Below are 24,996 nucleotides of genomic sequence, written 5' to 3' on the forward strand. Positions count from 1 at the left end.
TCATATCAACCAAACTCCTGTCCTGTTTCGAACATTTACACCAGTCTCAATCCGATTCAAAGCAAATATAAGCACCCCCACCCCAGTGCAACAAATCACGAAGAGCTAACTCTTATTCTGAACCCTATTCTTGGAGATTTCAACCTGACAATCAACTGCAACACATAGTTTTCACATCTTCTCTCAGACCACTCTTTAACCAATACTCATCTCATCCAGCACATCGTCAGGCAAACCCAGTCGATCTTCCACATTATCCCAATCCAGACACGGGCCACTGGAATTATGGGGCAGGGAGCACCAAACTATGTGGCAGGGATGCTTAAATTGTGCACCAAGAAATGCCAAATTTTGTAGCTTATGCGCCACATTCTTTGATAGTACTACCAAGTGTCAAAATAATGAAGTAATACTGTCTGGGCAGATATTTCACCTCATTAGTACCAGTTTAACAACCAAATGCAGAAATAAGCAACTGAAAGATGACCTTTTAACCTTTGCAAAGGGCCATCCATTTCGTGTGCCAGGTTTTTTTTAGTAACTTGATTTGTTTGAGCTGGAAACTTTTTATTTTTATTCAGCAGTTTACCCAGCAGATGACAGATTATGTGGCAAATCCATAAACATGAGAAAGAAGCCACAGAATTGGATAATTCCAGCGACCCCGATCTACACCCATTAACCAACTGTATCTGATAACTTGATATACATGCACATACCTCCAGTGCTTTCCAATTCAACTCCCATCCCCACCTCTACGAGGAGACACTCCTCAGCATCAGAATCACATCCCTTGACCGCGGTAGCAGCTCAGTGCATCAAACCTTCAAAACACGCTACCCACTATGTATTTTTCACTACTACCTCATGCTCACAACCATGGAATGGTTTTAGTATGCGCATTTCAGAAATGAAACAAGAGCATATTTCTGCGAAGGGTGCAAGAAAGAGCCCACCCCCATCCTAAAGGAAAACAAGCAAGCCTCGAGCACATTCTGCATCACTCACAATAAAGCTAAAGGTTGCTAGGGATGTCTGCAGCATCTGCAAGCGCCTACTCTCTCCTCCACACTCGCATATCTACATCTTATCCCTGCTGCCCAACTCTAAATACATTTTACAACCCAATATAGACAGTGAATACATTTAGTGGAAATGTAATTTTCCTACCCTCCGATGTCCAAATAATTACAGCCTTTTTGTACTAAAAGCCAAAACAAATTCTCTATTGGAACCAGGGGGCAGAAGGTGAGGAGTCATATGAGGGCCTGGTGACCCTCGCGGCTACTGTAGAGACCTGGCTCCCTGTCCAGGCAAGATCTGTCCAGACAGCACCTTTGATTGCAAATTTACTGCACAGCAGGAAGGTCTGCACATGGAGGGGGAACGAGGCTTCCTAGCATCCATCACTGGCCTGTCACTGGAAGAATATAAACACCTTTTGTGTTACTCATTTCAAACTAAACTTAAACAGCAGCCTCTGGAGAAACCTGGCCACAGGCCAGGGGTCTTAGGACATGTCTTTATTGAAGGTGCCGGCTGTGCTCTTGGATAATGCAAGTGCAAGCACATCCTAGATGTGACCATCAACCAGGGTTGAACGCCTTTACAGCCTTGGTTCCCCATCAGCCGAGGGTCCGTGGAAGGAGGGCAAGTTTATCCTCAGTCTTCCAGACAGCAGCCCCCACCAGAATCTAGCCTATGGAATACACAACGTGCTTTTTAGCAGCAGGGCACGGTTTACTTACATACAAGCAGATACTGTCACCAACAAATGGGGTTGGATGGAGGGATGGGAACACGTCACCTTTGTCAATCAAAACAACTTTATCCAGAAAATATCCAGACAATTAACATTAAAAACAAACCATTTCGGGTCGGAGTACAGTTTACTAGTGCATACAAAATGATACATTCATAGATAGCTCAGGGAAAATTAAATCAGGACAATTCACATCTAAAACCCGGTAATATCCAGAGAATGAAATCTTGCAAATAATAATCATTGCAATAACTTGTACCTTTCCCTTTACTGCTAAAATTGTACATATAATATATAATACTGCGCATCTTATGTCATGCATCTCAAGACGTTGCAGATATATCATGCCGTGGTTATAGCATCTAAGAGCAGATGCCCGCAGGATTGGGACTAAAACAACTTTACAGTGCAGTGCTATATAGAGTGCAAAATAATGTAAGGTGATCAGGGCTTTGCTGACACAAGTTGTCATAGGGGCATCCTGGCAGGCTTGGGTACCAGCCTCTTAGAAGAGGATAGGCTGCCGGAAAGTACAATGTGCTAAGATGAATAAGAGTGGTGTAAAAGTTGCGTTGTGAGTTACTGGAGGTAGCCAGATGGGGTTATATACTGCAGGAGGTTATAACTGGACTGTACAAGGCAACGCTCGGTATGTATTGGGGTTGTTCTGCTCTCTCCTTTATATAGAGGTTTTGGAATAAACTATAAATCCTTGATTTGCTATTTTGATCCATCAGCTCAGGATAAAAAAAATGTATATTCTGCGACACCTAGCTCGGACATAGGCTGTTTAATATAAGTGAACCATGGCTTTATTTTGCGAATTATTCAGCTCAAAGCAATCTTTTAGAACTAGTTTTATAAATGTTGCCTCTGGTGTGAGCCAAATTTTAACCTTAATTAACAGCGGGTCAATGGTAGGTTATCGGATATGTATTTTACCCCTAATTTGGTGTAACACATATGGGTGGCAGTAATCGTAGATATTGAGAGAAGTCTATGTGAAAAAAGTTGTTTCTGCTCTTTGAAGGAACCCAGAAGTAGGGTGTCCCTGTACACTCGCCCGGTATCAAGCTGCTGGAGACATTTGCTACTATACAGTGGTAGCATCACCCTCGGAGGGTTGCTGAGCCTGAGCTCGTTTGCAAAGAGAAAGATCGCCTTGATCACCCTTCCCAAATGACTTTGATCAAATGTTTATCAGATGCCCCAACTGCAGGAAGGGTCACATATAATTTCCAAGTAATTAAATGTGGTGACCTTAGAGACCCCTGCACCCCCATCCCGAATTAAATGGGGCCTGGTTTTAGTGTTTCTTGGGCCACTTCTCATAGTAAAAAAAAAAAAACAATACTGAAATGTACCTTTAATTAATTCAAGCTTACTCATAAAATCCATAAAAGCATCTAATAAAATCTGGAAAGCACTCCAAGGTCTGCAGCGTCTAGAAGTGCCTACTCTCTCCGCCACGATCACGCATCAACGTCCCATCCCTGCTGCCAAGCTCGAAATACATTTTACAACACAATATTGACAGTGGATACATTTAGCTTAAAATTTAATTTTCCTACACGAAGATGTCCGAATAAAAACAGCCCATTTTTACCACACCCAATACAAATCCTCTATTGGAGCCAGGGGGCAGAGGGCGAGGAGTAATATGAGGGTCTGGTGAACATCTCGGCTACTGTAGAGCCCTGGCGCCCTGTCCAGAAAAACATCTGTCCAGACAACACCTTTGATTGCCAATTTATTTCACTGCAAGAAGGTCTGCGCATGGAGGGGGACTGTCAATGGAACAATAAAACACCCTTTGTTTAACTCCTTTCAAACGAAACTTAAAGAGCAGCTTCTGGAGAAACCTCGCCACAAGCAATGGGTCTCAAGACATGTCTTTCTTGAAGGTGCCAGCTGTGCTCTTGGATAATGTAAGTACAAGCACATCCTAGATATGACCACCAACCAGGGTTGAAAGCCTTTACAACCATGGCTCCCCATGAGCCAAGGGCCCATGGAAGGAGGGCAATTATATCCTCAGTCTTCCAGACAGCAGCCCCCATCAGAATCTAGCCTATGGAATACACTCTGTGCTTTTTAGCAGCCAGGGCACGGTTTTAGGTCGAGTCTGGGCAGCGCATGTGCTGTTCTGCGAGGCATGCTGTATTAAGAGTATGGACTTGAAGCCCGGCCACTCCACCCATATGTGTCATTGGCTTGTGTAACTGTCCTTCGTAAATGCTGGATTCGGATTCTTTAATAGGCTTGTTGTTCCCTCCTTAGTACCGCCTGGTCTTCATTTGTAACCTCCCATGAGGACTGGCCCTTTTACTTCAGTCGTTACACCGGTTTATCTTATTTAGTCTGAAAGCACTATTTTCTTTCATGAGTTTCACCTACTGTAGGCACGGCATGCTTTCCTACAACGAGCTTTCACTTACCAAGCGGCTGGGACAATGGCGGCCGCTTCTTTGAAATGCAATAGATCTTGCATTTACAAGAGTTTGAGCTATTGGCATTGTAACTGACAATGCCTTTTATTTATGTGTATATTATCAAAAGATATAAATAAAAGGCATTGCCATTTACAATGTCAATAGCTTAAACTCTTGCAAATGAGAGACCTATTGCATTGCAAATGGTTGTACTTACTTACAAGCGGATACTGGTGTAAGTCGACAACAAATGTTGTTGGATAGAAGGGTGGCTACACGTCACCTTTGTCGCTTCTGAAGGGGAATAGGGTGGTGGTCTTTCTCAAGCACCCAAAAATACTCCTGGTCTTGATTATTGCACCCAACAAGGAGGTCACATACCCTTCCATTAGTGGGAAGATTTTTAATCCCGACTCTACACCGAAGCAGTCGCCAGACCGAATAAGTTCACCATAAAACAGACTTTAAGAAGCAGTGTTAAGAGTGGCTCAACCAACGTGTCTAATCCCCTCTACAAGCTTTTGAATGACCGAAGGAGTCTGCTTCATCCGAGCGTACTCCTGTGGTACTTTTTTCAGTGGGAAAGGGTATGCTCTATACAGTAGGCCTGAGCTGGTTATGGTGATAAGGAGCCAATAATCAACACCGATCTGTTTATTATGACACGTGACAACAAAGGTAGTAGGTCCGACTTAAATACTGTGAAAAGTTGACATACTTAATATAGCCTTCAAAGGTTGATTGCTATGTACTAATGCCTGTACAGTGGTGTTTCATTAGATAGAATCTCACAGATTACAATTTTTAGGCAAGGGTTTTGGTACAGGGTACCTACCTTCCCCATCGCTGACAAATCTTGGGGCTAGAATATCTGTATTGTAATAGATTTGTAATTTTATGACTGTACGCCTGATGGTTGCCTTGAGGAAAATAATATGCGTAATGCAAAAAGTTATTGTGAAAAGTTTGTTAAAACCAATAGGCCTTTAAGGTTGATTGCTATTGCGCTGTGTAGAAACTATGCACAGTGCCATCAAAAGAATGACGCCTGCCACTATATTTAAATTTTGACTTACGTTTTACTTCTTGTATCAAAGGATCAAGGGCAACCCTACTCACAAGGACCCAGGGCATACAATATATTTAGAGAAAACAAAGGTTCCTGTGGACAATGTAAAGATAATCAATTTGTAGACCGTGGCAAACTAGAACTGAAATAGAATGCTGCAAAAAAGACTAAATACAGTTTTGCAAAGATATGTCAGTATTGGAATTATGCTTTGTGTCCCATGTGAAAAAAAGAACCAACCTTGCAGGAGGTTTCTTAAAACATAAAAATCACAATTTGTTAATAAATATACTTCAACTGCCTCCTTTCAATCTGGGGAGGGTAGAAAGGGTTGGTTATTCCATTTGTACCTGCAAATGATAGATCATCTTTACATTGACCGCAAGAACCATTGTTTTTCTAAAATGTACTTTTTACTTCAAGCCTTTGCCCACTGTGGTTAGGCAGCAACGTTTTTCCTGCGTTTATTCTTTTAATTTATCTTGCCTATGCTTATTAAGTTTGCATGTTTGATTAACTGTAGATGGGTGAATGCAAGAATGTGTTACTGGATACATGAATGAATAGATAGATGAATGAGTGCAACATTGAGTACATGTATAGAAAGAGACTGAACGTGTAAAATCACCAGTGGCCGATATTACCGGCGCAAACAAGGTCGACTGCGAAACAACTATTTATTTGTTCTATACATTATTGATATTTTGCCAGGGTACTATTTAAGGTTATGTGAAATGTTCAGTAATCGGGGTACGGAAAACCACTAGGGTTCACACTCAAATCACACCCCTTGGAATGATCTCTGTGCCCTGCTGGTTAGGGTCTTGGAATTCCGCACTTTCAGGTGCAGCATACCGGGAGGCTTCTACTACCTGGAATAAGCCCCAGACCCAGTTTTGCCTCATAACAGATCATCTGAAGCTGCTGAGTTTGCGTGAGGTATAGCATTAGTGACAAAACCTAATTATAGAGACTGCAATTGAGAATGTGGTATGTCCAGCCAGCAGCATGGTAAAAACTTGGTCTTGATTTTTTGGGGATCTTTCCAAATTAACCGTCAGTTTGTCATTGTGCCGACTGATCATTTGTCGAGATTGGGGAAAAATGAACAAGCAATGGTGCCCACAACTAGAGGGGTCTTCAAGATTTTCTGGGACGTTTTTAGGAGGTTGTATCCCAGAAGGAACCCCCGCCGTTAATGGGGTGCAGTTGGTTTAACTTAAAATGAAAGATTCCTAGGGTCGTTGTGGGGTTCAGCATGCTAAAGCTACATTCTATCACGCTAAGGGGATGGTGGTAGAGTGTGTCGAGGCAACAGAGGCATGGGCATTTGAAAAACGGTCAAGGATCTTATTCAGTCGTAACACCAGCCCACTTATACAGCGGCAAGTCTTTCAAATTGGTGCTTGGAAGAAATTTCTTCAGAGTTGTGTCCATTTTGGGTGGAAAAGACTTTTGAGCGAGGAAAGTATAGGTGGGTTTTGGAAGGATGCAGTAAGCAAGAGGAGAAGGGACAAAGCGTGAATCATAAGCGAAAGTGAAGGCTGAATGGTTGAGTCTGGGTAAGGGTAAGAATCCCAAGTTTAGGTTTGTCTACGTTCTAAAAACCACTACTGGTGCCTGGAAACTCAGTGAACTTACCAGGTGATTGATGGTGGAATGTCTCGATTGTAGCACTGGATGACGGAAGAGGTGTTGGAGATGTGTCTGCTCGGTGTGGGCGCGGTGTATCAATGATGGGTGCAGACTTTGCACCACAAGTGCAGAAAGGTAAGCGGAGGAGTTTATGCAACAAATTAAAAATTTGCAGGTTTCAAGACCACATTCTCTCTGTAAGCAGGCTTTGCTCTCCACTATTTCTCTTTTCCTATGCTAGCTTTATGCTATAGCTTCTACTAAACTCGACTTTGGTAGCATTTTCTTTCTTATGCCAATCATTTTTATCTTTGTTTTTGTTAGTTTTGTTGATGTATCTTTTCTATTGATGGGGAGATGTGGTGATCTCGGGTGCGGTATGATGCAGAGTGTACATCCCTGGAGCGTCAGTAGTTCCCATGCTGTGTATGGACGTACTTTAGTGTTGGAATAAGCATCGTTTAAACCAGGGAATGGCTCAGCTTCCTCAATTGCCACAACTTCCAATTCAGATTTGCCTCAAAACAGATCTTGAGTTCAATAAGCTGCTAAAAATCTGTTTTAGATCTCACCTAAGAAAGCGTATGCACAGTGTTGCAAGACATATTGTTAGCCTACAGGGGACAGACAGTCCACTCATTGCTTAACACTGGTTGGCTGTATTGTTACTCATTTCCTTGCTTCTTATTCGTAAACTTCCTTGGATTTTCTTCTCTGTTCTGGTGTTTGTCCCTCCCCTGGAGCGTGTACTCATTTCATGCATCTTTCTATTGCTGCTCCTCTCCACCCACTGCCTTTCTTGCATCCCCTAACCCCCTCCATTGTCGGTGTTCTCCATCCCCACTGGTCTACACACCATTGTACCCATGCTACCAGACCCACCCTCTGTTGACTGTGTAGTTTTCCATGGGTCTGTAACTTGTCCTTCACTACCCTAACGGCGTCCTTCTCTCACGCCCGCCTTCTGTATTGCCTAGTCCTACGTCCACTTACCACCCCATTTGTTTTTTAGGTCTCGCCTGTTGTCGATGCGCATGCGCATCGAGCAAAGCGAGACTATTGCGAGTTATCCACTCTTTATCCACACTGCAAGGAATCGTGGCGATTCCTTGCAGTGCACGATAAATTTAAGGTCAATGCGCATGCGCATTGAGCTTATGCGCATGCGCATTGACCTTAAAAGTCACGGGCGCGTGCACGTCCGTCTTTGTTTACCCCTCCGCCCCCTCCCGCCGTGTCGCATTTCTCCTCCCCCTCCCCTCTCTTCCTTTCGTCTTCCTGCCGTGTCGCACCTCTCCCCTCTCCGCCCCCTCCCCTGCCCGCCCCCTCCCGCCGTGTCGCATTTCTCCTCCCCCTCCCCTCTCTTCCTTGCGTCTTCCGGTGATTCTGTATGCAAACATAGGCTCAATGAAGAAATACCCCCATGAGCTGGCACGGAAGGTGAGGGCGCCTGTGATCAGACACTGCGGGGTAAAAATCATGGGTTGAAAGTTTCCCGTCTCTTAGTAGGTTAGCTAAACTTTTGTTATCAATGGGCGGCTGTTTTTAAGACTTGCCGTCATCTTACTTACATGCTGGAGGCTGCACTCGCAACCGGGTATTACCTTCTTGTGGCTCTCAGGAACGTATTGTGAGCATTCGTAGCCCGATCAGACACTGCGGGGTAAAAATCATGGGTTGAAAGTTTCCCGTCTCTTAGTAGGTTAGCTAAACTTTTGTTATCAATGGGCGGCTGTTTTTAAGACTTGCCGTCATCTTACTTACATGCTGGAGGCTGCACTCGCAACCGGGTATTACCTTCTTGTGGCTCTCAGGAACGTATTGTGAGCATTCGTAGCCCGTCTTTTAACTTGCTTGCTAATCCGAAAAATGCGCTAAACACTGGGAAAGCGCCGGAGACTAGAACGAGAACTTTCCAAAATGACTTACATGTGCCTGTCTATAATCTCAAAAGACAGCACTTCCTGGTTAATATGTGATCAGCATTTTTTCTAATGACAGTATGGTAGCTTCTATGGTCCATTTCTTGTGAAAAAATGCTGTATCATGAAAATGAGCCAATGTTAAAAAAGGTTGTTGGGAAAGGCTTACAAAAAAGTGAAAAATTGTTTTTCTTGAAAACAACGGCGTATTTAGAAAAATGTGTTTAAAAATGGTTTATTTAAAAAAAATTCAAATGGTGTAGTAAAACGGTTTTTTTTTTTAGACAGGGGATCAGTCTCAACTTGATCGGGATGTGGTTCTAAACTTTAAGTTCACTAGGTTACCGCCCCCTCCCCTGCCCGCCCCCTCCCGCCGTGTCGCATTTCTCCTCCCCCTCCCCTCTCTTCCTTGTTGATGTATATCTTTCTTTGATATGGGACTAGTGAGACATCTAAAGTTCTCTCTAGGCCAGGCCTTAAAATAGATCACAGTGCAACATTAAATACACAGCATTCTTTAGAAAGAAAATTTTACTTACGGAACAGCTCTATTCAAAGAACTAGTCATCAAACATTAATGTTTTTTTATATTATTATTAAATTGAAACAAATAAGCAGCATCTTATTAAGACTGTCGTTTCAACCTCTGAGTTAAGGCAAGCACTATCTAGTCCAGTCCACTGGGAAGCGCAGTTCAGTTTGCAGAGACCATTGGGCTTTCATAGCGACCTACGGTTGGGAGTGTTTGTGCCCTGGAGCGGTAAGGAATTCAACACGAGCACAAAGAGTGCACTCCGCCCTATTGCAGCCTCCCTCCTCATATCGCTCCTTTATCTGTTCTCTTTATGCTAATCCTCTTTTCTCTTTTCTCTTCCCATTTCTTTTTTTCTTTCCTTCTTTCCTTGAAACTTCCCTTTCCCTTGGCATCCTCACTCTTGCTCTCCACACATTCTCCTCAACTCTTGCCTTTACTTGCACGCTTGCAACCACCGCTCTTCTAAATTGTTCACCCCCACCCCATGGCTCCACCCAGTGCGTGCCCTGGCTGCCATATTGCCAGCTGTCTCCGACTGTCCACCTATGCCTGACCCCTGATTGGTGGGCTGCTCCCTGGTGCTTGGAAACACTCTGGCTCCCCTCTTCTTCCCTCCTCCTGTTGCTTGTCCACCCCGGTGTTCGTCGTCTCCATGCCTTCCATCCATCCCTCAGTGTGGCTCAAATGTCTACTCCGGGGCTTAACCCCCTTCCTCAACCTCCAATCCTGGCTGGCTTCCCACTGGACCCCCCCCTCCCCCATGTTGCTCGGCTACCCCCAGGGCCCCCTGCATGTTGGACTCCACACTCTAGGTGCCCCCCCTACCCCTTTAATTTAGGCCCCCCTGGCTTATTTGCTTCCATTATTCCACTCAATCCAAGCACCTCATGAGTACACTGTGCCACACTCCTTGAAGATATGTTCCCAATTCTTGCCTAGGACACAATGTACTTTAATAGAGAGTTATCCAAAACTTATTTCTAGAAAATAATCATAATTTATTTCAGAATTGTACCTCATGTACACCAGGCCCTTAGGGCACTGTAGTGGTGAACAGGGGATGTGCGGTATTAAACTAAATGTCATCATTGCCAATGGGCCATAGAGCAGTGACAAGCGGCAGGTAAAGGAGGGCCACACACAATGCGAGTCTACCCTGAATGGCAGCTATGGGAGTGAATCCATTCCCGCTGAAAATTCTGAAATGTACAATAATTAAAGATATACGATGCAAGCAGGAACCTAATGAGCTGCAATTAGCAGCTTGACCTTAAATTCTCTTAGCTGAGAGTTAAAACCCTTTTCTGAAACTAAGCATTTAGCTGTTAAAGCGGCCCTATGAATTGACTGTAATCACTCTCTGTGCTCTGACCCAGAAGTAAAAAAAATCCCGATTCTGAAGGAACTTTCCTTTCATACCACATTGGAGTTATGATCACGTTTCTTCCCATTTTAAAGCGATAGTCCTACACATGTGGATAACATAAAGCTTTCACGTTTTCACGTTCAAGGATTGAGGTCCTGGCCTTGTTAAAAAAAAAATGGTCTCTTGGGTAGTGGTCCGCTTTCTGTCGTTTTTATTTTCAAAGAAATATGATTTCCCACCCACTGATTTTTATCCAGGTAGGATCCATAAAGAGCTGCCCGCTGGTATTTAACAACGCCCTTATCGATCCCATTGTATAGGATCCATTCTTTCTGTTCTAAAGCAAGCGGCAATCTCTCTGCTTGGGATACCATACTTCTCTGTATAGGACTCTGTCTGAGCCTCAAAAGTAACAAGTGTGTCATTTACAGCAACAATGCGGTCATATCTCAGCTATCACAGTGCATTTCATTTGGTACTACCAAACTCTTTCTTCCAACATCTTCAGATAGCATACCATGTTGTTGGAACCCTCACATTAACTAGGTCTGCCCATTGCTAGGTATTGTATTCGAGCTTCCGGTTTTTCTTTGGTGCAATAATGGGAATGCACCCCCTCCTCTGACCCACATTTGCCTGCCATTCCACCAGCGCAGCGGGTGTAAGCTTGTGGTTCCTAGATCCTGCTGTACAGTTGATCATTTTTTCTCCTTTCCGTCATCTTTGTAGAGCTGGCTTCCTCTTAATGAATCTCATCTAAGACCACATGATCTTTAAAACATTAAGTGTTTTATTTCTCCTTTTTTAGGTGTAATTTACCTGTGTCACCAGCATTTTTATTCTATATTTGTCTGTTTTGTTATGGACCAAGATATCTCTGGCTGCATCATTTCATTTATTAGTCAGAAACTCCCACCCACCCACCCACTCACTCTCACCCACCCACCCACTCCACCCACCCACTCTCACCCACCCACTCTCACCCACCCACTCTCACCCACCCACTCTCACCCACTCACTCTCACCCACTCACTCTCACCCCCTCACTCTCACCCCCTCACTCTCACCCCCTCACTCTCACCCCCTCACTCTCACCCCCTCACTCTCACCCCCTCACTCTCACCCACCCCCTCACTCTCACCCACCCCCTCACTCTCACCCACCCCCTCACTCTCACCCACCCACCCACTCACTCTCACCCACCCACCCACTCACTCTCACCCACCCACTCTCACCCACCCACTCTCACCCACCCACCCACTCTCACCCACCCACTCTCACCCACCCACTCACTCTCACCCACCCACTCACTCTCACCCACGCACTCACTCTCACCCACGCACTCACTCTCACCCACGCACTCACTCTCACCCACGCACTCACTCTCACCCACCCACTCACTCTCACCCACTCGCTCACTCTCACCGACCCACTCACTCTCACCCACCCGCTCACTCTCACTCACCCTCACCCTCACTCACCCTCACCCTCACTCACCCTCACCCACCCTCAACCCCTCACCCTCACTCACCCTCACTCACCCTCACTCACCCTCAACCCCTCACCCTCACTCACCCTCAACCCCTCACCCTCACTCACCCTCAACCCCTCACCCTCACTCACCCTCACTCACCCTCAACCCCTCACCCTCACTCACCCTCAACCCCTCACCCTCAACCCCTCACTCACCCTCACCCTCAACCCCTCAGCCTCACCCTCACTCACCCTCAACCCCTCACCCTCACTCACCCTCAACCTCATGCTAAAGATTTACAAAAAAAACCCATAAACAATTCTAAAAGCACTAACTCTAATGCTGCGAGACCTATTGCATTTCTAATGCTTGTTTATAATAAAGCGCATTAGCGCTATATTTTAAAAAAAGCGCATTTCACGCAACTTTTTATTTACTAATCCATCTCAGATTTGTAAATAAGAAAAAAAAATGCTCACCCCATTTGGTATGCTCACTAAAGAAAATCCAAAAGAGACAACATCCTAAAACTGAGTAAAATGAGGCGATTGGGAGAGACTGTGAATGCTTCCCTGAAATACCAGCGAAAAACAAGCATGGTGATCAGAACACTTATTGTTAACGTGTGATGTTCTCATCTGGAACGGTGGGTGACCTGTGCACCCCTGTTCGAGCAATTCTCTAGTCAAAGTCAAATACTGTAAAGGGTTACGAGAGAAATTCACGCACAGTACATACAAACTCCAAAAAAAGAAGACAACTGGCCAAAAATGGTCAACAATGCCTTCCGGTTCACAACTGGCCTGCTTGGTCCTCTTCCACTGGGACGTTATGACCAGAAAATACCAACGCCAGTAACGGCTGGATTCCAGCAACAAAAACTACATTTCTGCACTCAAAGAATATTGTGTTGTCAAATTCTGAAGCTCCGATACAAGTGATGGAATGTACTCCCCTTCAGAAGTCTTGGCACAACTTATAACACAAGCTATTTGACTGGCACATTGCTGCTCCCAGAACAGCTCACTTAGATAACGTACCATGTACACTAATCCAGGAATTCACATTAAGATCCTTCTGCATCAGTTAGACCAGAGACATGAAGGGGGAAGATGGGCAACAGGACGAAGACTGTACCATTTCCAGAAATTCTGAAAGTTAGACCAGCAGCTGACACTTCTGGGCAGCCAAAGGTGTGTCATATGCATCAAGCGGGAGGACGTCCAGCCTTGTAAAAAGGCCTCAGGGTTTCAAGGTGTTCTTTTGATACGTGTAATAATGCAGATAAACCTGTAAATGTTCACAGTGCCCCACTGGTACAAGACACCCAGACCTAGCATGCACCACGGTCATAACCAACAATCTTCAAGAGATGAGGGTAAGCTACGGCACTTCTAAAGTTGACAGGCATTGGACCCTTCAACTCTTCACCACAGAATCCAAGAAGAGCAAGAAAGCGACACCGCAAGCAAAGTATCCACAACAGCAAAGTAACCCAAACCAAAGGCAGCAGCTTCCAGTACCGCAGCACCTTGCTAATCCCATTCCTATTTAACAGGGCGCGATACAAAAATGACAAAACACACAAGACAGTGAAAGACAATTGGATAAAAAGCATTAGCAAATACAGTACAGGGGGCTTTTAATGAAAGGAAGTGCTTGGCAATACTTGGGCAACTTTGTTTCTATTGTTCCACGTGGTCCTAAAATGAAAATCCCAAAGTGAAGCAACATACTTGGCTACAATACGTAAACAGAGGGGGATCTACTCGAGTACGTGCCCTCTGCTGCACTAGAGGGTTAAACTGTACCCTCAAATAACAGGGTATGGAAAAGGAGTCAGAAGATGAAGAATGCCCTGAGAGTGATGAACTTCAGCAAAATATTGCGTTGTACATGCTTTTGACAATGGGACAGTATTTTCGCTGCATCTTTCCAAATGGCTTTGTGCACGCACAGGTTTACTTTGTAGTAAACAAAAGCTCTCCATCAAACGTTATGGAATATGCTACTTACCAGTATGCATCTGTTCTTGGCATAGAGGGCTGCAGAGTGGTACATTATGAATAGATCGCCATCTGGTGTTGGGCTCGGATGATTGCACTTTGTTTTTCTCTTGGAGAGTCTTTTGTCTCTTGGTGACTCCTCCCTTGGTTGGTAGTGCGCATGGGCATCGGCTCCATCCTTAGATTGTTTTGCCATAGTAGGGTTAGATGGAGTAGTATAGTAGAATACAGATAAGAGTGCCCATGTAAGTGTATCTAAATAAGATAATGTTGGAACAGACACAGGTTTCCGGGGAGGCTGGGAGGGCATGTACCACTCTGCAGCCCTCTATGCCAAGAACAGATGCATACTGGTAAGTAGCATATTCCGTTCGAGGCATATGGGCTGCAGATGGTACATTATGAATAGACTATATAGCAGTTCTCTCCCTAGCGGTGGTCGCCCGTGTCTGTTGCAACTGTCTGAAACAATGTTTTTAATACTGCTTGTCCCACTCTAGCTTGTTGTGTTGTGTGCACATCTACACAATAGTGTTTTGTGAAGGTGTGCGGTGTAACCCAGGTAGCCGCTTTGCATATGTCATCTAGTGGAATGTTTCCTAGAAATGCCATAGATGCTCCTAGTTTACGTGTAGAGTGAGCTCTAGGAGGAATAGTTAATGTTCTCTTTGCCTTTAAGTAGCATATTTGAATGCATTTTACAATCCATCTGGCAATGCCCGCTTTGGAGATGGGATTGCCTTTATGTGTGGGAGAAAACGCAACAAATAGCTGTTTTGTCTTTCTGAAAGTTTGTGTTCTTTCTATGTAGTACAATATGGCCCTTCTAACATCCAGTGTATGTAGGGCTCTTTCAGCTACTGTTTGTGGTTTTGGAAAGAAAACCGGTAATTCCACTGACTGATTGATGTGGAATGCTGAAATAACCTTCGGTAAGAATTTTGGGTTTGTTCTAAGAACCACTTTATTTTGGTGTAGCTGCATAAATGGTTCTTGAATTGTAAAAGCCTGCAGTTCACTTACTCTTCTAAGTGACGTGATAGCTATGCGGAAGGCTACCTTCCATGTGAGGAATTGTATTTCACACCTATGCATAGGTTCAAATGGTGGCCCCATTAGTCTGGTAAGCACTATGTTGAGATTCCAGACTGGGGAAGGTGGTCTTCTTGGTGGAATGACTCTTTTGAGTCCTTCCATGAAAGCTTTAATTGCTGGTACTTTGAACAATGACAGATGTTGTCTGTTTTGTAGGTATGCTGCTATGGCTGCTAGATGAACTCTGATAGAGGTATATGCTAGGTTACATTGCTGTAAGTGTAACAAATAGCAAATGATTTGTTTAGTAGATGCGTCCAGAGGGTTGATGTGCTTACTGTTACAGTGTATAGCAAACCTCTTCCATTTTGCTGCATAGCATGCTCTGGTGGTAGGACGTCTTGCTTGTTTAATGATTTCCATGCATTCTGGTGGTAAATCTAAATACCCAAACTCTATGACTTCAGGAGCCAAATCGCTAGGTTCAGTTGTTTGGGATCTGGGTGCATTATTTCTCCATGGTTCTGTGTAAGATGCATGGGTAATAACCTTAGCTTTTGATGTGGTACTTGTGAGAGTTGTAGCAGCGTGGTGAACCACGGCTGTCTTGCCCACGTGGGTGCCACTAGTATCATTGTCATTGAGTGTTGCTGCAGTTTCCGAACCAGTAATGGAATTAGTGGTAGAGGAGGGAACGCGTACGCAAATCTGTTGGACCAATTTATCCACAGTGCATTGCCCTGGGACCTTTGGTGTGGGTACCTGGATGCGAATTCTTTGCATTTTGCGTTCTGATGATTGGCAAACAGATCTATCTCTGGTTGCCCCCATTTTTGGAAGAATGGCTGTAGTATTTGGTCGTGCATCTCCCATTCGTGCACTTGTTCTGACTGTCTGCTTAGGATGTCTGCTATTTGGTTTTGAACTCCTGGTAGGTGTTCCGCTAACAGGTAGATCTTTTGAGGAATGGCCCATCTCCATAGGTCCTGTGCTAGTCTGGACAGTTGGAGAGAGTGTGTCCCCCCCTGTTTTTGAATATAATACATTGCAGTCATGTTGTCTGTTCTGATCAGGACTGCTTTGCCTGTTATTTGCATTTGGAATGCTTTTAGTGCTAGAAATATTGCTAATAGCTCTAGGTAGTTGATGTGCAGTTTCTTTTGCTGCACACTCCACTTCCCCTGTACTGTGTATCTGTCCATATGCGCTCCCCATCCGGAGAGCGATGCGTCCGCTGTTATTATTACTTGTGGAATTGGCTCTAGGAACGACCGTCCCTTGGAAATGTTTTCTGTGTTCCACCACTTCAGAGAGCGATACGTCCGGTCGTCTACCAACACCAGATCTGTAATCTGCCCTTGAGCCTGATTCCACTGTGTCGCTAGACACTCTTGTAGTGGGCGCATTTGTAGTCTGGCATGTGGTATTAGCAGTATGCAGGAGGACATCATGCCTAATAGTTGCATAAACACTCGTGCTGGTAGTGAGTGTTGTGGTTGAAATCTTTGTATTAACCCGACCATTGTCTGTACTCTGATTGGGTTGGGGTATGCTATTGCCTTTTCTGTGTCTACTGTAGCCCCCAGGTATTGCTGAATCTGGTTTGGTTGCAGGTGTGATTTTTTGTAGTTCACCGTGAACCCTAGGTGGTGCAGCAATTTAATTGTCTTCTGTGTGTTGTGAAGACATTCTTCCTTTGACTTGGCCTTTATTAGCCAATCGTCCAAGTATGGGAAGACATGTATTTGTTGTCTTCTTAGGTGTGCTGCCACCACAGCTAGGCATTTTGTGAAAACTCTCGGTGCTGTTGTGACACCGAATGGAAGGACTTTGAACTGATAGTGTTGTCCTTCTAACACAAACCTTAGGTATTTTCTGTGGGCTTTGTGAATTGGGATATGAAAGTAAGCGTCTTTTAGATCCAGTGTAGAAAGAAAGTCCCCTTTCTTCAGTAAAGGGAGTACTTGTTGGAGCGTGACCATGTGGAAGTGCTCCGAATTTATGTAAGCATTGAGAGGTCTGAGGTCTAATATTGGTCTTAGGGACCCGTCCTTTTTGGGGATCAGGAAGTATAGAGAGTATACTCCTGTGCCCTGTTGATCTTTTGGGACCTTCTCTATTGCATGCTTTTGTAGAAGTGCTAGCACTTCTTCTCTTAACAATGTCAGATGATCCTGACTCATTGGACGCTGTTTGGGGGGGGATGTTTGGCGGGGTATCTGTGAGTTCTAGGCAATAACCATGTTGGATAATTTGTCTCACCCACTTGTCTGACGTGATGTTTTCCCAGACAGGTAGGAACTGTGATAGACGTCCCCCGACCGGTGTTATGTGGTCTGGGGGGAGTTCTATGAAGTCACTGTTTTGGTGTTGAGGCGTTGCGGTTATTATTATTTCCGCGGCCTCTTCCTTTATTGTTGTTACCTCTGTAACTGCCTCTTGAATTACCTCTGGGTGATGTAGGTGTGAAAGATGTGGATTGCTGATTTGTTCCTGTATTCTTTGAGCCCCCTCTATAGGTGGATCTATGAAAGGAACCTCTGTGTGTTGGCTGTTGCAATGCTCCCATTGACTTAGCCGTTTCCGTATCTTTCTTCATCTTCTCTAATGTCTCGTCTGTGCTTGAACCAAACAATGTCTTCTGATCAAATGGTTTGTTCAGTAGGGCTGTTTGTACCTCTTGTTTGAATCCTGAGATTCTAAGCCATGCGTGCCTTCTTAGCATGACACTAGTGTTAATAGACCTTGCTGCAGTGTCTGCTGCGTCTAATGCACACTTAATGGAAGTATTTGTTATTATTTTACCTTCCTGTATTAATTGGTCTGCCTTCTTCTGATGTTCCTTTGGGAGATGTGTAAGAAGTTTTTCTAGCTCGTCGTAATGTGCCCTGTCATAACGTGCGAGTAGTGCTTGTGTATTGGCTATACGCCAGCTATTCGCTGCCTGTGATGCTACTCTTTTACCTGATGCATCTATTAACTTTGACTCTTTATCTGGTGGAGGAGCCTCTCCTGTAGATAACGAGTTTGCTCTCTTACGAGCGTTTGAGACCACCAGCGAGTCTAGCGGTACATGCCCTCTAATAAATATTGGGTCCTTTGGGGCCGCTTTGTATTTTTTATCAATTCTTGGGTTTAACACCCTGGCCCTCACTGGGTTTTCGAATATCTCATCTGTGTGAGCAAGAAGACCCTTCAACATAGGGAGAGTACCTGATGTTCTCTGTGCATTAGGTAGAGTCTCTAACAAGAAATCCTCTATTTGAGGTTCTGTATGTATATCTACCTTATGGTATTTCGCTGCCCTATTAATGAGCTGCACAAAACCTGTGTTATCATTAGGTGGTGAAGGCTTTGAGGGATATAGCTCTGGGTCGTTGTCTTCATCTGACCCTACATCATAATTTTCCCATGGATCCTCCTCATCTGGGATAGTTTCGTCATCCCCTTGAGGTTCTCCCTCCCCCAGATCACTGTCTACATCTGACTGAGGTGTAGCTGGTCTTGGTGTGGAAGGTGTAGGAATATTTGGCCTATTGTGAGGAATAGGAGAAGAGGGTGTTAGTCTAGGGCGAGGAGAAGCAGGAGGAGTTATATTCGTCCCCATTGTTCTCTTTTTTGAAGGAAGAGGTTTATCTTCTGACTGTTCACTCTTTCTCTTCTTCGTGACCACTTTCCCAGTTTGTGGATCAATAAACAAGATCTTTTGTTTGGGATCTGTCTGTTGCTCCTGAATCGGTACCGAGGGTCCTGGTTACGAGAGGTGCTTTTGTTTTCGATCGTCAGATCTTGTTGTTTTCGAAACCGAATGTTTGCTCGATTCCGACTTTCTTGGTATCGAGTGTCTCTTAGGCGATAAGTCATATTTATGTTTCGACATGGAATGTTTCGATCCCGAGCTGTCCTTTGTATGTAGCCTCGGTGCCGAAGTCGATGTCGCCCTTTTCTCGGATCCGACATGGTGGGAGTCCGAGTGTTTCGGTTTCAGTTTCGGTTTCGTTGCCGGGCCCGAAGGCGGGCGTCGGAAACTTTTTTCAGCGGTTTGACCGGGCCCGATGGCGGGGTCGTTACCGCACGGGGTCGGTTTTTCGGTAAGGGGACGTCGTCACTCACGGTTTGTTGCTCGATGAGTTCTTCAGCCTCCGACTGGTCCCCTTCCGACCCCGACTGGTCCTCTTCTTCCTCGATTTGTTCGTCTCCGAACAGCTCCGGGATCGCTTCCGCCTGCATTCTGGAAACCTCGTGTCTTCGAGCTCGACGATTTCTAATCGTTAGCTTGGAGGAGAATGCTGCGCAGGCTTCGCAGTCCCTGGATTCGTGTTCAGGCGATAGACAGAGGTTGCACACCTCGTGTAGGTCCTTGTGTGGGAACTTAGCACCACACGTTGGACATTTTTTGAATGGAGTCCTTTCCATGGACTCCGGGCTTGACTGCGTCGAGAAAGGCCTCCTGTTCTTCGACGTAGTTCCAAGTTTTTCTCTTCTATTTTGAATTTGTAACGCGTCGGAATGGAAATGAACGCGTTCGAATAACAATACCGTCGAATTGGAAAGGGAATACGCGCCGAAAATCACTTTCTTGCGAAGTTGATCTGGAGCGTCTCGATCTTCATCCGAACCCGATGGCGGAAAAAAACAATCTAAGGATGGAGCCGATGCCCATGCGCACTACCAACCAAGGGAGGAGTCACCAAGAGACAAAAGACTCTCCAAGAGAAAAACAAAGTGCAATCATCCGAGCCCAACACCAGATGGCGATCTATTCATAATGTACCATCTGCAGCTCATATGCCTCGAACGTTATGTTATTTAATCTTATAACGTCCACAGATACTCGAGGGAGTGTCCCGGCGCGAGCCTAGAGGGAAAGGTGAGCACAGATTAAAACGAATAGAGGAGTCTTCAATTTTTTTTTGAAAAGACGAAAGTCTTGGATGGTGGGAAGAACCAGAGGAAGTGACTTCCAAGCAGTGGAGGCTCTGACTGCGAGTGAGCTGCCCCCCATTCTTGAGAGTCGGAAGCGGGGGTGTGGGCCACAAGCAGTGAAGTTGTTCGGAGCGATCTGGTGGGGGTGTAGAATAAAGGGCCTTTAGCAAGTAGGTGGGGCCGTAGGCTTAGAGAGGGCGGTGGGCCAAGGTCAGAGCTCTAAATCCGACTCATCCGGCCACAGGTAGCCAATGAAGGGAACGCACATGTTGTCTGGCGTTGCATCTCAACGGGGTGTTAAAGACAAGTTGCGCTGCAGCATTTTGGACAACCTTAAGTTTGTTGAGGAGGTAGCCTGGCGTTCACGTTGTCGACTCGGGAGGGTATCAGAGCTCAAGTCACCGTCTTCTTAGATGCTCTGGGAAGAAGCAGGAGGAATTTTCTAAGGCTTTTAAGTATCCCAAAGCAATGCCCTGCTAATTTCTTAATCTGGGTGGAGAAGGAGATTCTCCTCGAACCAGACTCAGATTTCTAGCGGGTTGCCCCGTTGAGGCAGCAATGGGAAATTCCGCTGAGAACAAAGTAAAACAAATGAACACACAAGGGAGATTAGTGAATGGAAGGGCACTTTATAACAGGATAAACCATCCAATTTGCAAGCATTACCTTAACAATAAATGAAAATGTAGCTGTGTCAAAGTAGATACATCAAACTGGCACTAGTTTAACGAAAACACTGCTTGACCACCATAACGGGAAACACAAAAGGCACAAAGTCACCACCCACAACAAGCATTGGAAATGCAATAGGTCTCGCACCATTAGAGTTAGTGCTTTTAGAATTGTTTATGGGTTTTTTTTGTAAATGTTTAGCATTTTTGTTTCCTGTAGCCAATGCTAAAGAATTACAAATAAAAAAAGCCATAAACATTTCTTAAAGCTCTAACTGAAATGGTCTGAGACCTACTGCACTGTGTGAGGGTGAGGGGTTGAGGGTGAGTGAGGGTGAGGGGTTGAGGGTGAGTGAGGGTGAGGGGTTGAGGGTGAGTGAGAGTGAGGGTGAGTGAGGGTGAGGGTGAGTGAGGGTGAGTGAGGGTGAGTGAGGGTGAGTGAGGGTGAGTGAGGGTGAGTGAGGGTGAGTGAGGGTGAGTGAGGGTGAGTGAGGGTGAGTGAGGGTGAGGGTGAGTGAGGGTGAGTGAGGGGTTGAGGTTGAGGGTGAGGTGTTGAGGGTGAGTGAGGGTGAGGGTGAGTGAGGGTGAGGGTGAGTGAGGGTGAGGGTGAGTGAGGGTGAGGGTGAGTGAGGGTGAGTGAGGGTGAGGGTGAGTGAGGGTGAGGGTGAGTGAGGGTGAGGGTGAGTGAGGGTGAGGGTGAGTGAGGGTGAGGGTGAGTGAGGGTGAGGGTGAGTGAGGGTGAGGGTGAGTGAGGGTGAGGGTGAGTGAGGGTGAGGGTGAGTGAGGGTGAGGGTGAGTGAGGGTGAGGGTGAGTGAGGGTGAGGGTGAGTGAGGGTGAGGGTGAGTGAGGGTGAGGGTGAGTGAGGGTGAGGGTGAGTGAGGGTGAGGGTGAGTGAGGGGTTGAGGTTGAGGGTGAGGTGTTGAGGGTGAGTGAGGGTGAGGGTGAGTGAGGGTGAGGGTGAGTGAGGGTGAGTGAGGGTGAGGGTGAGTGTGAGTGAGGGTGAGGGTGAGTGAGGGTGAGGGTGAGTGAGGGTGAGGGTGAGAGTGAGGGTGAGGGTGAGGGTGAGGGTGAGGGTGAGTTAGGGTGAGGGTGAGTTAGGGTGAGGGTGAGTTAGGGTGAGTTAGGGTGAGGGTGAGTCAGGGTGAGGGTGAGTCAGGGTGAGGGTGAGTCAGGGTGAGGGTGAGTCAGGGTGAGGGTGAGTTAGGGTGAGGGTGAGTTAGGGTGAGGGTGAGTTAGGGTGAGGGTGAGTTAGGGTGAGGGTGAGTTAGGGTGAGGGGTTGAGGGTGAGTGAGAGTAGTTGAGGCTGAGTGAGGGTGAGTGAGAGTGAGGGTGAGTGAGGGGTTGAGGGTGAAGGTTTGAGGGTGAGGGTGAGGGGTTGAGGGTGAGTGAGGGTGAGGGGTTGAGGGAGGGTGAGTGTGGGTGAGGGAGGGTGAGGGTGGGTGAGGGTGAGTGAGGGTGAGTGAGGGTGAGGAGTTGAGGGTGAGTGAGGGTGAGGAGTTGAGGGTGAGTGAGGGTGAGGGTGAGGGTGAGTGAGGGTGAGGGTGAGGGTGAGTGAGGGTGAGGGGTTGAGGGTGAGTGAGGGTGAGGGTGAGTGAGGGTGAGGCTATGGGGGCTTATCCACTCTTTAAACATTAAAATAAAAAGTCAGCACAGAAAGTACATTTTGTTAAATACTGGCACATGCATGAATGTACACAAATAATACGAGTACTCTAGGAAAGCTGCAACTGTCACAGCTTCCAAAGCGTACTCCTGGATTTGTTTGAGAATTCCAAATAAACTTTAAATATACTACTAAATTGGTTGCAAGGCTATATGAGTAAATTTGCTATTGTTGTGCAAATTGAGCCCATTGCCTTCAACAGTGAAGATGGACTTGTTGTCATCTTTAGAACAAAGAATAGAAACCGGAAGTCCACCTCATATCAGGGTGACTCCGTACCCTAGGTTTGAAGGAGCGGCCATCTTTGAGTGGCCCGCTAACTAGTATTTTGCCTGCATGCTGGACTACAGGCAACAGAGTACCACCCACGCCAAACTATCCCATGTCTCCTGGATACAGCTGATAATCTTTCACAGCAGCACTCATATCGAGAGCATTGGCGGCAGTGCGTATGAGTGACCTTTGTGTTCGCGGTTTAGAGTTCGGCTTCTGAGGAGCACCAGGGACTTAGCCAGGACCTCCAATTGTGACAAATGCAACATAAGTGATGCCTTTGTCAGGCAAGACGTCCATCTTTGAGGCATCACCCAGCCCATCCGCCACTAGCAAGGCGTGGCTTGTGTCCGAAGATTGGTGGAAATGTAGAATGTAACCTGACCAAATACATGATGCCCCCACCTTGGTGTTGTCATCGTTGTTACAAATATCACTGAACCTAAGCATGAGTAAGTGATGGCTTGGTAAAATGGAGCCTTCTGGTCATTTTAGGCTTAATTTTCCAATATATAAGAAATATTCGAGAGACAAAATGCTAACACGATCTAAGACTTAAATGAAGCTCATTTGTTTACAGGTAGTGGTGTATAACGTAAAATATCCTACCTATTGAGAGGGAATTCAATTCTCATCTTGTCTCGAACAGACGGCGGGCAGGGGAGGGGGCGGAGCGGGGAGAGGGAACAGACGGAGGGAAGGCCAGATAAGGGGAGGGGGGGAGGAGAGTAGGAGGAGGAGAGTAGGGGAGGCACGGCCTAGCGGCCGTGCAATCAAGAAGTGAGGGGGCGGGAGAGTAGGCAAGGCAGGCGGCTGGGGGGAGGGGGGAGGAGAAATGCGACGCGACATGGCAGGCAGGGGAGGGGGCGGAGCAGGGGTGTGGGAGGAGTGCGGGAACAGACGGCGAGGGGAGGAGAGTAGGAGGAGGAGAGTAGGGGAGGCACGGCCTAGCGGCCGTGCAATCAAGAAGTGAGGGGGCGGGAGAGTAGGCAAGGCAGGCGGCTGGGGGCATGTGCACGCGCTTTTAAGCTCAATGCGCATGCGCATTGAGCTTAAAAGTCACGGGCACTGCAAGGAATCGCCACGATTCCTTGCAAGTTGGACAAAGAGTGGATAAGCCCCCATAGTCTCGCTTGCTCGATGCGCATGCGCATCGACAGGCGAGACCTAAAAAGTGGCATTGTCTGCCCATCTGAACAATGGCAAAAAAGCCACTTACTACAGGAAAACACCAAAATACTTTCACTTCTTATGGTCAGCTTTTGTTAAGTATTGATGATATAAAGTATCAGTGTGGGGAGAGGATTTGGCCTAACAGCTAGATCGGTTGACCTTGAAGCTGGGGAACCAGGTTCGAGCCTCGGCAGGGATGCTCAACATCCTGTGATTCTGGGCTAATCACTCAATAAAATGAATGTGTCCACCTGTAATGCAACCAGTGTTCATGAAAAGCAATCAGATGTAAATGTAAATGTGTTGTATTTGTATAGCGCGAACAGTACCCCGTAAGCATCCCGGCGCTTGTACTCCTACCACAAGGAAACCCCTCCTGGCTTTTCCTTGTGAGGTGTCCACTCCTGGGCATCCCATGGTGAAACCAGGCATCCCTTGTGTATCTGGGGCCGTTGTGGAGACTAAGCAAGCTATTGCCCAGAGTTGCAGCGTGGGGCCCATGCTTAGATTCGGCACTGATGCGAGAATATCCGGTCAGAGGAATTTAAGCCCGATCCCGCCGAGGCGGGAATCGAACCCTGGTCCCTGGCCAGCGCTCTGCATCAAGGTCTGCCACTCTAACCATTGAGCCACACTTCTCCTTCTCCTTCGGGTCTAGTTCACACCATATATCCCCCCAACCCCCCAAAAAAGTAACAACTACACGAGTCTGTAGTTCAACCTAAAAAAGACCACTTGGTGCCCCACCAACGCTCTCTGTAGCCAGACCTGAAGAGGACCTCTTGGTGCCCCATCACCCAAGCTGTCTGCAGCCAGACCTGAAAAATCTGTAGCAAAGACAAATGGGGCAAATTTGCCTTGATACACAAAAGAACAACGAGAAGCAATGGCTGACCCGAATCCCACTTTGTCTGTATCAACTGAAGAGCTCAGGACATGAGGTATATTACAAAGCTGTCTGCTGCCAGAACAGAACAAGCATTTGCAATGCAATAAACCTCGTATTACTACAAGTTTGAGCTATTGGTGTTGCTATTAATAATACAACGCCAA

General features: G+C 46.1%; 1 protein-coding gene across 1 annotated transcript in view; it reads right to left on the bottom strand.

The window, feature by feature from the left end:
• Window positions 1-24,996, bottom strand: part of LOC147678877 (septin-2) — a 323,184-nt gene that overhangs the window by 286,055 nt on the left and 12,133 nt on the right. The gene's annotated exons all lie outside the window — the stretch shown is intronic.

This window comes from Lissotriton vulgaris, chromosome 11, assembly GCF_964263255.1.
Source record: "Lissotriton vulgaris chromosome 11, aLisVul1.2, whole genome shotgun sequence".
In the NCBI taxonomy this organism is placed as follows: Eukaryota; Metazoa; Chordata; class Amphibia; order Caudata; family Salamandridae; genus Lissotriton; species Lissotriton vulgaris.